We start from the raw sequence: 13062 nt of genomic DNA, 5'->3' as shown, positions 1-13062 counted from the left end.
AGAAGGGTAAGGCCCAGGTACTGATGAACAATCAAAGGCTCTGGGTCTCCTCTCTCAACTTGAAATGGAATGGAGGAGGAGAAGAAGGAAAAAGAAGAAAAGGAAACAAATTAAAAACCCTAAACGGAGAGACCAGATACAAAGAGCAGAGCCTCCTGGGGCATCACCTTACTCCCATCAAGTTTTCCCAGTGCACTCTTTATGGTCCTGTGACATGAACCATCTCCTTAGAACACCTGGTCTGCTCTCTGTCTATGGATCACAGTCAGTGCTCTCTGCCTCCTCGCCTTTGTTTCTGCTGTACCACCTGCCTGAAACGCCCTTTTCCTCTCGTGTCCTATCCACATTTCAGCCCCCTTTCAAGACCCAGTCAATTTCCCACCTCTCCTTTTCCAGTCATATCCATCAGAAGCAATGTCCCTCCTCCTTTCTTCCACCCCGCTGCTGAATGCCAATGGCACAGTCCTCTCTCTCTCAGCATACGTGGGGTATACGCTCTGTGAGGACAGGGAGAAATGCTATGATAGATTTCTGAGGGGTGTGGTATTCCCTTTAACACCTGGCAGTGTTTGGTACCTGGCAGGCTCCCCTACCTAGAGATGGACAGACTAAACCCTGCAGAAGGTGTGAAGACACTAAACCCATGGTTTCAAACTTGAGCTGAGTTAGGCTTTCCTGTCGGACCTGGTCTCCCAGGGTCTGTTCCCAAAGATGATGCTTCAGTAGGCTGGGGGAACTTGGAGTCAGGCTTTTGCTACAAGTGCTCAGGAGATTTCAACCACTGAAAAGTCAGTTATAAAACACCCAAATCAGGGACTTCCCTGGTGGTCCAGTGGCTGAGACTCCCTACTTCCAATGCAGGGGCCTAGGTTCAATCCCTGGCCAGAGATCCCACATGACACAACGAAAGATCTCACATGCTGCAACAAATATTGAAGATCCCACGTGCCATAACTAAGACCTAATGCAACCCAATTAATAAATCAATACTAAAAGAAAACACACAAATCATCAATGCCTACACACTCAACAACTTTCATCCTTGTGTACCATTCACTTAGGTGAAACCTAAAGTGAGAGTTGGGCTCTGAAGAAAGCAGAGCACCAAAGAATTGATGCTTTTGAACTGTGGTGTTGGAGAAGACTCTTGAGGGTCCCTTGGACTGCAAGGAGATCCAACCGGTCCATTCTGAAGGAGATCAGTCCTGGGTGTTCAAAGGACTGATGTTGAAGCTGAAACTCCAATACTTTGGCCACCTCATGCAAAGAGTTGACTCATTGGAAAAGACCCTGATGCTTGGAGAGATTGGGGGCAGGAGGAAAAGGGGATGACGGAGGATGAGATGGCTGGATGGCATCACTGACTCAATGCACATGAGTTTGGGTGAACTGGAGTTGGTGATGGACAGGGAGGCCTGGCGTGCTGTGATTCATGGGGTCACTAAGAGTCGGACACGACTGAGAGACTGAACTGGAACTGGAAAGGTTAAAAAACAAAGACGCTGAGAAATGCACTAGGGTTATTACTGTTATCTCTCGTACTTCTTAAGGCTGACTTCAGCATTTTCTTAAGTGAAAATAACTGCGAAGAGTAGAGGTTAAAATAGCACAGAGATTTACAACAGATTCTCCATATTTCCCGGAGAAGGCAATGGCACCCCACTCCAGTACTCTTGCCTGGCAATTCCCATGGGTGGAGGAGCCTGGTGGGCTGTGGTCCATGGGGGTCACTAAGAGTCGGACATGACTGAGCGACTTCCCTTTCACTTTTCACTTTCATGCATTGGAGAAGGAAATGGCAACCCACTCCAGTGTTCTTGCCTGGAGAATCCCGGGGACGAGGGAGCCTGTTGGGCTTCCGTCTATGGGGTCACACAGAGTCGGACACGACTGAAGTGACTTAGCAGCAGCAGCAGCAGCTCCATATTTCCGTGAGCTGAAGCAGCACATTTTTGCATCTTTGGCATCAGAGTATGGCTTACAGGCCACTTTGGTGTCCAGCACTGCCTGTCCACACACTAACTTGGTCCTCGCTCTTCACTCCACCATTATGCCAATGAATTATGTGCATTGCTGGCTCTACACTACACTACACATGTTGAGTCTCACTGCCGTTTAAATAATTTCAAGATTATACTATCATTTGGTATTGAAATGAGAAACTGTTGTATACACAGAAGGCCATGAAAACAGCAGCAGGGCGTAAACTTGATATTAGCGAAACAAGTATTTACTGGAGGAACAACCACACTTCCTCATTTTCTTGCAAAGAAGCAACCCATTGAAACAATTGCTTTATAGCTTCACTTCTCAAATCAGCTGGTACCAATTGTGTTGGCCTCACCTGGAACCATGAGAAAACTGCAGAATCTCAGGCCTATCTCAGACCTACTACACCCTGGCTTTTGACAAGATCCCCAGATGACTGGTATGAATATGAAAGCTTGAGAAGCAGAGTATTATAGGACTTAAGGAAGATATCCATAGGTAGATAAAGCTGAGTTATGTTTAGTTACTGAGATACGCACAGGAAGATTACCTATCACATGCTAGGCAAGAAAGCTTGCAAAGAGATGTCAGTGACTTAGAAGAAGATATGGGATATTATGAGAGACCATATCATCAGTTCACTTGAAAACCCAGAGGACATAGATGTTTGGGAAAATACACAGATCAGTGACTAAAATGTGATTCAGAGGAGTTAGGTGAACATGAACAAGATTTGCAAAACACGTTAACCAGCTTTTCCACTGTTCTCCTTAGACAAGCATAAGAGTGACATGTGGTAACAGTACATGTTTAACCTTAAAGGGCTCTCAAAAAAGAAAAAAATTATATGAGCAAAGAAAGCATTCTGTCACAGTTTAATAAGGAACACTTTTCCTTCATAACACATAATATGGTGTATCCTACAACCAAAGGCATCTCAGATTTCATGAAATATAACTGAAAATCCCACACACTTTACCAAATTGCTTTCTCTCAGAGTTTAAATTTCAGCAATTATTGCTTCACTATGATGCTTCCTAACATTGATATTTTTTTACATAGAAAATAAAGTTTTGAGTTTGTTAATTCTGCTTTTTAAGTTTTACACTTTTAAGGTCCTCCAACTCCATGGTTTTAATCTCCTACTATGAAAAACAGCTCGTCAGCTCTAGCCACCATACTTTAGAATTTAGAAAGTTAAATAAGAATGGAGAGAATATCAGGTGAGAGAGGGAATGAGGCAGAAAGACACGGGTCCAGACTGCCTCTAACAACTATCGTATCTCCTTTTCCTACTTTAAACACTCACCAACATAAAACATTTAAAAAACCTATTAGCTGCTGTCACAATTATTGTCTTTAATACTTAGAAACCTGTCAAACAGGTATTATTATCCTCTTTTCACAAGTGAAGAGAGTGAAGTCAGAGAAATAAAATAACTCACCCAACAGAAGAGGGGATCTTCAGTGGTGGGACCAGAATTCAAAAAATGTGTCCCTTGCAGCCCTGCCGAGTTGGCGTCTCCACGTGCAGCTCCGCAGCGTGCTTTGCAACACGCAGCGCTGCAACCGCTCCTGCTGGTGAATAATCCATACACTGTCCTCCGTGGACTTGCAGGCCTTCAGCTGAGTTGCTGCACTGACATTGCCTTTTACTAAACAACCCCTTAGGCTGCCCGAGCCCTTTGCCTTTAACGTGGGACCAGCCTCCCTGCCTATTCTTGACTGCATTGAAGTATCCAAAACTATGAAATTTCTGTCCATGTAAATGCCCCCAATTCTCACAGTTTCTGAGAGTTCCCCTCGCCACCACCACATTTTTAAAAATTAGATTGCTTTAAGCTCACTTCACTTCTATCATTTAAAAGCATCCTATGTGACTGGCCCACACCCAACACAGCCATGCCATCTCACTGCTCACCTTTGAGCCTGCCTCATGGTCTCACCACACAGTAACTTTATCCTGGAGATTCTTATTCTTTCCTAATAAATCAAAATGCTACTCTGAAGTGAACCCTCTTTCTTCTCACTAATTACGTGAGTGGTCCATCAGCCTCACTGACATTAGAATCACCTGGGAGCATTAACATCTACAGGGCTCAAGCCACACTGCCAGCCAATTAAACCAGAATCTCTGGAGGTGGGATCCAGGATCAGTATCTTTTTCATTTTGCAGGTGATCCCAATAGGCAACCATGATTGGGAGGCAGTAAATCATGCTACTTACCTCCTTCAGCTGTCCACTAACTCAGTTGTTGCTACCCTTTCCAATTAAGCTCTTTAAGTTAAAAGCCCTTTAATAATTGTTCCTTTTTAAGCCACTTTTCAAAAATAACTCATTTTTATTACAAAAAAATACATTTATTTTAGTCTTTAGCTTTGCAAATACAGCTGTCAACTACAAATTGGCACTTGCCATTGGTATTTGCCATCTACAAGGATTAATCATGAGCTGCTGCAGCTGCTAATTTTCAACAACCCCTGAAAGTGGAGAGCAGAAATGAGGCACTCTGTGCTCGGAGTGGGGTCGGGGGAGACTGGCAGAACAGGCCTTCAGATAGATATTTTTAGGAGACAACTTTATGAGCCCAATTCTTGTATCTCCTCACGTTTAGGTTGGCTGTTCCTCATGACTAGCAGCTCATGACCTTCATGAGACTAGCAGAAACCTTCTGAAAACATGTGTGCTTGATTGCATACACTCCCCCTTCACCAAAAATCACATTTATACAAACCTCTCCCCCGAACTCTTTGGGACAGTTTCTCAGAGCTATCTCTGGGCTATAGTCCTCATTTTGCTTCCAGTGAAACTTAACTTGCAACTCCCACTTTGTGCAGTTTTCTAAGACAACACAACTGAGCCAAGAGAAGCAAATATAAATCAGCAATAATCTCACTACTGCTAACCTGTCCATGAAGACACCATCAGTATCCTTTCTTTGTATATGTTTTGCATGTGTGCATTTTATTGTACACGTGGTTTTGTAGCCTTCTTTTCTCATCTGAACATCTTTTTCACTTGGACTTCTTTTCACTCTTGCCTTTTTCTCCTCTGTCCTGGCCTTCATAACTCACAATTCAGTCTTTCCTGGGTCTTTCAACCTGGCCTTCTGCTGTGAATTCTGGAGCCTCCCTCTATCCTAATGGGTGATTCAGTTCAGAATCACTAAACATGTTCCTTTTGGAGTTGCTGCCTTTCCAAATGGCTCTACCACCTGGCTGCCCAACTGCTCACGCCAGACGAACCTGAGGTCATTCTTGGACACTTGGACACTTCACACTCCACTTCCCTTTTTAAAAAAGATTTTATTTGGTATAGTTGATTCACAATGCTGTGTTAACTCCAAGTGCACGGCAAAGTGGCCACATATATTGATTCTATTTTAGATTCTTCATGCACACAGGTCATCATCTCATATAGAGGTGATGAGATTCCCACCTCATACAGCAGGTCCCCGCTGGTTGTCCATTCCATGTACAGTATAGTCATTTCTAAACAACTATCAAAGCAAATATGTTGTGCTTCTTAATACTTTTTGAATCTGCACAAATCTCTTCATCCCAAAGTGGCAGCTTCCTTCCACTGAGGCCACTATCTTTGCCATGGCCAAACTGGTCTCCTTATTGCTTGCTTCTCTCTAGTCCACTCCCCACACCATCTGGGCGGTTCCATAAAGTCAATCTCATTACCTTCAAGGTCAAGTCCACACTCATGAAGACTTTCAAAACTGATGATCCAGCCCCTGCTTATGTCAAGCCTGCTCCTTCCTCCTCCCACAACCCTACGCATACCTGGGCCACAGTGCTTCAGAAACACTCAACTCTTTCCCTCTTTGTTCTACCTAAAACATGCTTCTCGTCCTTTCTGATGGATGCCCGCTCATCTTGCAGGTCAGATGGCTTCTCACTTCTCTGGAGAAGTCTCATCTGACTCCCTAAATCTGGATTAGAAGCTCTCTCTGTGCTCCCTGGATATCCTGCACCTCCTCCACCAAGCACAGCTCACACTGCATTGCAGTCACTGCTGCTTGTCTGTATTCTCCTCCAGACTAGAGTGAGGGGCCACGTCTATTTTGCTTGTCATTATGTCCCCAGCATCTAGCAACATACACTTAAGCCATTGGTAGAATGAAAAATGAATGACTGAATTTCTTCTATGTGAATACATCATGAAATCGGTCTTCCAGCACAGAAGCAGGTTTTTGCTGGATGTGATCTCACTTGTTACTGAGAATATTAGCAAGGCCAGGGTGATGTTTCTCTCCAAGCTGTAAGGGGAACCTGGGTAAGGGGGTGGCTTTTTCCTGTCTTTAGACCTGTCCCTCAATCTTTCTCTGCTTCATAGTTCTTCCTACCTAATTTTCCCTCCCTTCCTGCTTTCTCCGTCTTCACAAACTTGAAGTTGAATCAGCCTAGTTGAATTTTGTATTAATTTAGTTTTGTTTTTCACAGTGGAAGCCCCTCATCTCCTAATTAATAAGACACCACTGTAACCCAAAGTTCTGTGGGTTTTCAAATAGCATCATGTTCATGAATGTCTGATGTTCATTTGCTGTTGATACCAGCATCATCATGTCAGTGGTGGGGGGAGGGGAAGGAGTTGGTAAAAACCAGAGATAAGATTATATAGTTTCCAGTCTATCTCAAGGAGTTTTGGCATCTTTCTTCAAAATGTGAATATTCAGTGCCTGTGAAATTAGCTCCATGACACCATCTGGGCTTAGATGAGGTTTTTATGGAGTCTTGAGGTGTTTGTAATTGAGAGCCTTTTTTAAAGAAAAGAAATGCAAATAACATATACACTAATAAGCCTTGAAAAGTGCTTGTGCAAGTTGGGGCCTCCTGAAAATCAACCTTCATCAGGTAAATCTATTCTTCATCTTCATCTTCTTATCTTTCATAACTGGAGAAACTGAGGCCCAGAGTGACAGGTCCACCTGTGAGTTGGTTTGAAGACTGATGGCTGACCTACCTGTCCCCATTCTAGGACCTACTGCTTGTTATGGGGCTAGATGGACTTCAAAAGTTAGCTGAAGAAAGCCTCAATTCCCTAGCTCATTCATACAGGTCAAGCCAGAAGGGTATAAACATAGATACATAAGAAATCAATGTGTTTTCAACAAGTTCAGGCTCTGCTTGAGCAGCAAGCTTATTGATCTGGCAGGAAGGGCCCTGGCCTGGGAGTAGGGAGGGGAAGTTCTCTGAGTTCTTGTTTGTACTATTAAGCACCTACAAAATGTGACCTCCTTATGCTGTTTGAAGCTGATTGTGAATTTGGTGGAGCCAAGAGTTTAGACAGCTATCCAGTTTATAAGCTGCTGCACCACTTAACTGACTCTTGAAGGCTTGCGGGGCAGAAGGTCAATCTTTTGCACTTCTACCTCCTTGCCTACGCGCCATCCCAAGGCCTCGTACCTGGATTCCCTTTGTCTGGCTCACTTTTTTGACTTGATCAGCCTGGGCCTGTTTATCACTTGGTTTTGCCTCCTGACCCTTGCTGTGGATCACGCTAACCCATTTGGGTACCCAAGTCAGTCCTGCAAGCTTCCACTTATCCGGGTTGGAGGCTCAGATCCTCATTTCAGGAGAGTCCTGGTAAGACTTCAGTTTCCAACCTTGTCTTCCAGGTTGTCATTCTGCAAGCAGGAATGTACTTGGGTTCACACAGTTTATGTCTCCAGTCCAGCTGTGTGTCTTGGAGGATGTCGTTGCACCAGGTTCCTCATTTATAAAATGAAGGACTAGACTTCACACCCTTTGCGGCACCACAGTCTGCAGATGCTAAATAAAGTTGTAATGAAAGTGAAGGAAATTGGCTCCTGTGTCAGAGTGCTTGTTGTTACTGATGTCAGAGACGAGCTCACCAGGAATTCCCTGGCTGTCCAGTGGTTAGGACACTGCACTTGTACTTCAGGGGGCACAGGTTTGATCCTTGGTCTGAGAACTAAGATCCTGTATGCCACGTGGCATGTCCACTCCCCTCCCCAAAGTATATATAGATAAGCACCAACAGTCCATATGGGCCCTTAAAAAATTTTCGTTTTGGCCACACTATGTAGCATGCAGGATCCTAGTTCCATGACCAGGGACTGACCCCCAGCCCCTGCACTGGAAGGCAGAGTCTTAACTGATGGACCACCAGGGAGGCCTCATATGGGTCATGTTGCTTTGCCTGCAGCTCTTCTCATGTTGAAAGCGGAACTCCGAGGGCTTCCCTGGTGGTCCAGTGATTAGGAATTGCTTTGCAATGCAGGGGACACAGGTTCAATCTTTGGTCCAGAAAGAGTCCACATGCTGTGGAGCAACTTAAAGTAGTTAAGCCCATGCATCACAACTACTGAGCCTGTGCTCTGGAGCTCCTGGGCCCTGACTGCTGAGCCCATGTGTTACAGCTACTGAAGCCTGTGAGCCTAGAGCTCGCGCTTCACAGCAGGAGAAAGCATCACAATGAGAAGCCCAAGCGCCACAGCTTGAGACTAGCCTCTGCTTGCCCCAGTTAGAGAGAGCCTTCAAGAAGCAATGAAGTCCCAGCGCAGCACAGCCAAAAATAAATAAATGTTAAAAAAAAATTAAAAGATGAACTCTGAGATGTTAAATTTTGATGCAAAGAGAAAGGTGCTGCATGAGGCCAGGTGCAAGCCTTGGAGTGAGTGTTAGCAGCTGTTTACACTTGGGCAAAGGCCACAGCAAACAGGACTGTGTTTGACCGTGAACTGGCAGGGCGCAGAGTGAGCTCAATAAGGGGTGGGGTGTACTTAACACATCACCCTCTCTGAGTTGGTGAGTGGGCGCAGAAGCCAGTTATGGGGATTCGGGGTAGGAGCTAGAGACCCCAGGTAGGTCTGGAACTGAAGGCTGCTGCTGCTGCTGCTAAGTCGCTTCAGTCATGTCCGACTCTGTGTGACCCCATAGACGGCAGCCCACCAGGCTCCCTCATCCCTGGGATTTTCCAGGCAAGAACACTGGAGTGGGTTGCCATTTAGGTTCATTTGGGAAAAATTCACAGCGGCCTTGAAAAGAGCCTGGGCTTTTTCACAGAGCACCAGCCCCTCTCCTTTGATGGGGAAGACAGGGGGTCGCATACAGTGGTGCTCAATTAAGGGCAGATTCCCTCCTTTTAAGGGAGTATGAAGTGTGTCCAGAACATGGCCCATGGGAGTCATTGCTCACTCCCACCAGGCCTTGGGCACTTGAGGTGGCTCAGGCCAGGCCTCTGTATTCTCCCTGTGGCTGCCCCAGGCTTGCTGACCTCCAGAGTCAATGTTAGTCTGGCTATTGTTGGGCCAGTTATGTGTGCCAAAACTTTAAAACAACTCGTACAATTACAGGCCTGTCCTGTAACCGTACTCACAGCTCTGAAAGGGGTTCTTGTGCAGGCAAAACCCCCCGAAGGCGCAGGGTAGGGGACGGGGTCACCCCTGCTTTTCCCAGTCTGGCTGCCAGCTCTGTGGTTGCAGCTGGCACTGTGGGCAAGGCTGGGGCTGTTCACATCCGCACTGAAACCCGCATGGTGACGAGGGTGGAGAACAAACAGGGGATTATCTTGAAGCTTCCCTGCCCTGTCCTTTGTTGGGGAAGCAGATGGGCAGGGACTAGCAGAGTCCAGCTGTTGCAAACCCAAGTGTTCCTTGTACGGAAGCTGTCCTCCAACCCAGGCCTGCTCAGGGGCTACAGGCCTGTCTCAGGCCTGTCTCTCACTGGGCAGACCCTCCCACTGGGCAGGGGAGGGAGGAGCCTGGACTCTCTGCACCTGGGCTGGGCTGGGAATATTAATATTGATTATCTGGGCATTTTTGTGCCAAACACTAAGCTCAGCACTCGAATTATATTCACAATTGACCCTGTGAGGTAGATGCTTCCTGCAGCAGCGTCCCTGGGGTTCGAGAGGAAGGAGCAGGTGCCAATGGATTGTGTTCAAGGCCCAGAAAGTACAGGGCCAGGATATGAATCCAGCTCTGTACAGCTTGTATTCAAGCTCTTCTCCTCCACGGAACTCACATCTGCTGTGCAACTGTAAACAAACTGCTTGACCTCTCTGAGCTACAGGTGTAAAGGGAACTTAATACAGCTTCTCCTAGGGAGTAGATGAGATTAGGTATGAGAGCCTGGCTCTATTCCTGACACACAGTAGGAGCTAAACTTGGCTCTTTGTCCTTCCTTGAGATCTCAGATGCTCTCATTGGGGTCCAAGGTGGGCATGAAGGATGTGGTGGTCACTTTTTGCTTCCCTTTTAACTCAAAGCATGTGACTCTGGGAGCTTGTAGGTATCCACCAACCATGGAAGATCCATGAGGCTGGGCAGTGATTGGCCTCTGGTTGTGTCCTGACCACTCCTTCCCTGACAAGTGGATCCGTCTTGAGCTGGTCCCTCCTGCTAGGTTGGGACAGTGTCCCCAGCACCAGGAAACTACAGAGCCCTGCCCTAGTCTAACCAAGATACCCTTTCTTCCCCTGGACCTGCTCTCCCTGAGGTCAAAATCCCACCTCTTCCTCCTATCCTGGCCCCATTCCTGGGAATCCTGACAGACTGTGTGGCAGGCTGCAAAAGCCCCTCAAAGATATCTACATCCTGATCTAGAACCTGTGAATATTATTTTGTGTGGTAAAAAAGGACTTTACAGATGTGATTAAGGACCTGGAGATGGGGATATTATCTGAATAGGTCCCACACGTAATCACGAGAGTTCTTATAAGAGAGACTCAGAGGGATTGCTCACACAGAGAAAGCAGAGAAGAAGGCAATGTGAAGATGGCGGCAGAGACTGCAGTGATGTGGCCTCAAGCCAAGACTGCTGAAAAACCAAAGCCCAGATATTTATTATTCCACAGATCTGAAGGCCAGGAGTTGAAAATCACTATCACAGAGCCACACTCTGTCTGGAGGCCCTGTGGAGATCTGTCCATCAGTTCTTCTAGGTACTGAGGGTTGCCAGCAGTCTTGGCTTGTGGCCACATCACTGCAGCCTCTGCCTCCATCTTCATATTACCTTCTTTTCTACTTTCTCTGTGTGAGCGCTCCCTCTTTGCATCAGAAGGCCAAAGTGTTAGAGCTTCAGTTTCAGCATCAGTCCTTCCAATGAATATTCAGGGTTGATTTCCTTTAGGATTGACTGGCTTGATCGCCTTGCTGTCCAAGGGACTCTCAAGAGTCTTCTCCAGCACCACAGTTTGAAAGCATCAGTTCTTCAGTGTTCAGTCTTCTTTATGGTCCAGCTCCCACATCCATACACGACTACTGGAAGAACCATGTGCTGTGCTTAATTGCTCAGTCATGTCCAACTCTTGGACAGCATGGACCGTAGCCCGCCAGGCTCCTCTATTCATGGGGATTCTCCAGGTAAGAATAGTGGAGTGGGCTGCTATGCCTTTCTCCAGGGGATCTTTCCAACCCAGGGATCAAACCCAGGTCTCCCACATTTCAGGTGGATTCTTTACTGTCTGAGCCACTAGGGGAGCCCATATGGAAAAACCATAGCTTTGACTAGATAGACCTTTGTTGGCAAAATAATGTCTCTGCTTTGTAATACATTGTCTAGGTTTGTCACAGCTTTTCTTCCAAGGAACAAGTGTCTTTTAATTTTATGGCTGCAGTCATCATCCACAATGATTTTGGAGCCCAAGAAAATAAAATCTGCCAACATTTCCATTTTTTCCCCATCTATTTGCTATGAAGTGATGGGACCGGATGCTATGATCTTAGTTTTTTGAATGTTGAGTTTTAAGCCAACTTTTTCACTCTCCTCTTTCACCTTCATCAAAGAGGTTCTTTAGTTCCTCTTTGCCTTCTGCCATAAGGGTATTGTCATCTGCATAGCTAAGGTTATTGATATTTCTCCCGGCAGTCCTGATTCCAGCCTGCATTTTGCATGATGTACTTTGCACAGAAGCTAAAAGAGCAGAGTGACAATATACAGTCTTGATGTACTCCTTTCTCAATTTTGAACCAGTCCATTGTTTCATGAACAGTACTAACTGTTGCTTCTTGACAAGCATACAGGTTTCTCAGGAGGGAGGTAAGGTGGTCTGGTATTCCCATCTCTTTAAGAATTTTTCACAGTTTGTTGTGATCCGCACAAAGACTTTAGCATAATGAAGCAAAAGTAGATGTTTTTCTGGAATTTCATAGCTTTCTCTATGATCCAACGGATGTTGGCAATTTGGCCTCTGGTTCCTCTGCCTTTTCTAAATCCAGCTTGAACATCTGGAAGTTCTCGGTTCATGTATCAATGAAACCTAGCTTGGGGAATTTTGAGCAGGATGGGTCAGGGTGAAACAAAATAAGGCTAAACAGCTTTTGGAATCAAGAACTGTTAAAATTTTGTAAAATTTTGTTGGTATCTAGGAGGAGGAGGAGATGAGAGGCTAGAAGAACAGCCAGAGGGAGATGGCACAGGGGTCTAGAAAGAGCTCTGAGAGAGCCCAGAGCACAGTGATATGCCACGAGGCTGGAGTGCATGGAAGACAGAGCAGGAGGAAAAGCCCCGCTGATAAGTAGAGGCTATCAAAATTAGGAACAGTGATGTTTGCTTGACAGTGAATTTATTTTCTACTCCGTGCTGTAATTACCCCCCCTTTAGCCACAAAACCTTAAGTAAAATCTCTTACATGAGCCTGTGTACAAAAAATTTGCAGGAGATGAAGACAAGCCTTTAGCACCATTCCAGGACATCTTAAGAAAGGAGAGAGGTGGGCACTGCATGAATTTTGGTGACAGTGACGAAATAGCTGGTAGCAAGGAATGACAAGATGGATGTGAGCCCCTGCCCTTGGAAATTCACACACATATTGGGAGATGACAGACTTCCTGCAGTAGGTGCAATGGGGACTTTCCTAATCCATTTTACTTGGTGTTGGTGAGAGTCTCTCTGATAAAATTTGTGTATGTGTGAGTAACAGAAGGTTTATTAAATTATTGAAAGGCTAATAAAGGATGTTCTAGAGATGGAGATTAATTTAAAAAACACACACAAACTTCTCTTTTCAATATTTCCTTTCTTTCTTCTAAGCTAAGTGTGCAAGTATTTTGAATTTAAATAATTGTTTTTAAGTCAAATCAATTTTGGAACAGAGAG

General features: G+C 45.5%; 1 long non-coding RNA gene across 1 annotated transcript in view; it reads left to right on the top strand.

Moving 5' to 3' along the window:
• The window catches only part of LOC108633441, a 28170-nt gene extending 20389 nt beyond the window's left edge, over window positions 1–7781 (top strand). Inside the window, exon 3 of the long non-coding RNA XR_001917070.1 lies at window positions 7617–7781. This is a non-coding gene — a long non-coding RNA (uncharacterized LOC108633441). The remainder of the gene's footprint in view (window positions 1–7616) is intronic.

This window comes from Capra hircus, chromosome 2 (genome assembly GCF_001704415.2).
Source record: "Capra hircus breed San Clemente chromosome 2, ASM170441v1, whole genome shotgun sequence".
In the NCBI taxonomy this organism is placed as follows: domain Eukaryota; kingdom Metazoa; phylum Chordata; class Mammalia; order Artiodactyla; family Bovidae; genus Capra; species Capra hircus.
Note: the sequence above shows the minus strand (reverse complement) of the source record. Positions and strands in the feature narration are given on the sequence as shown.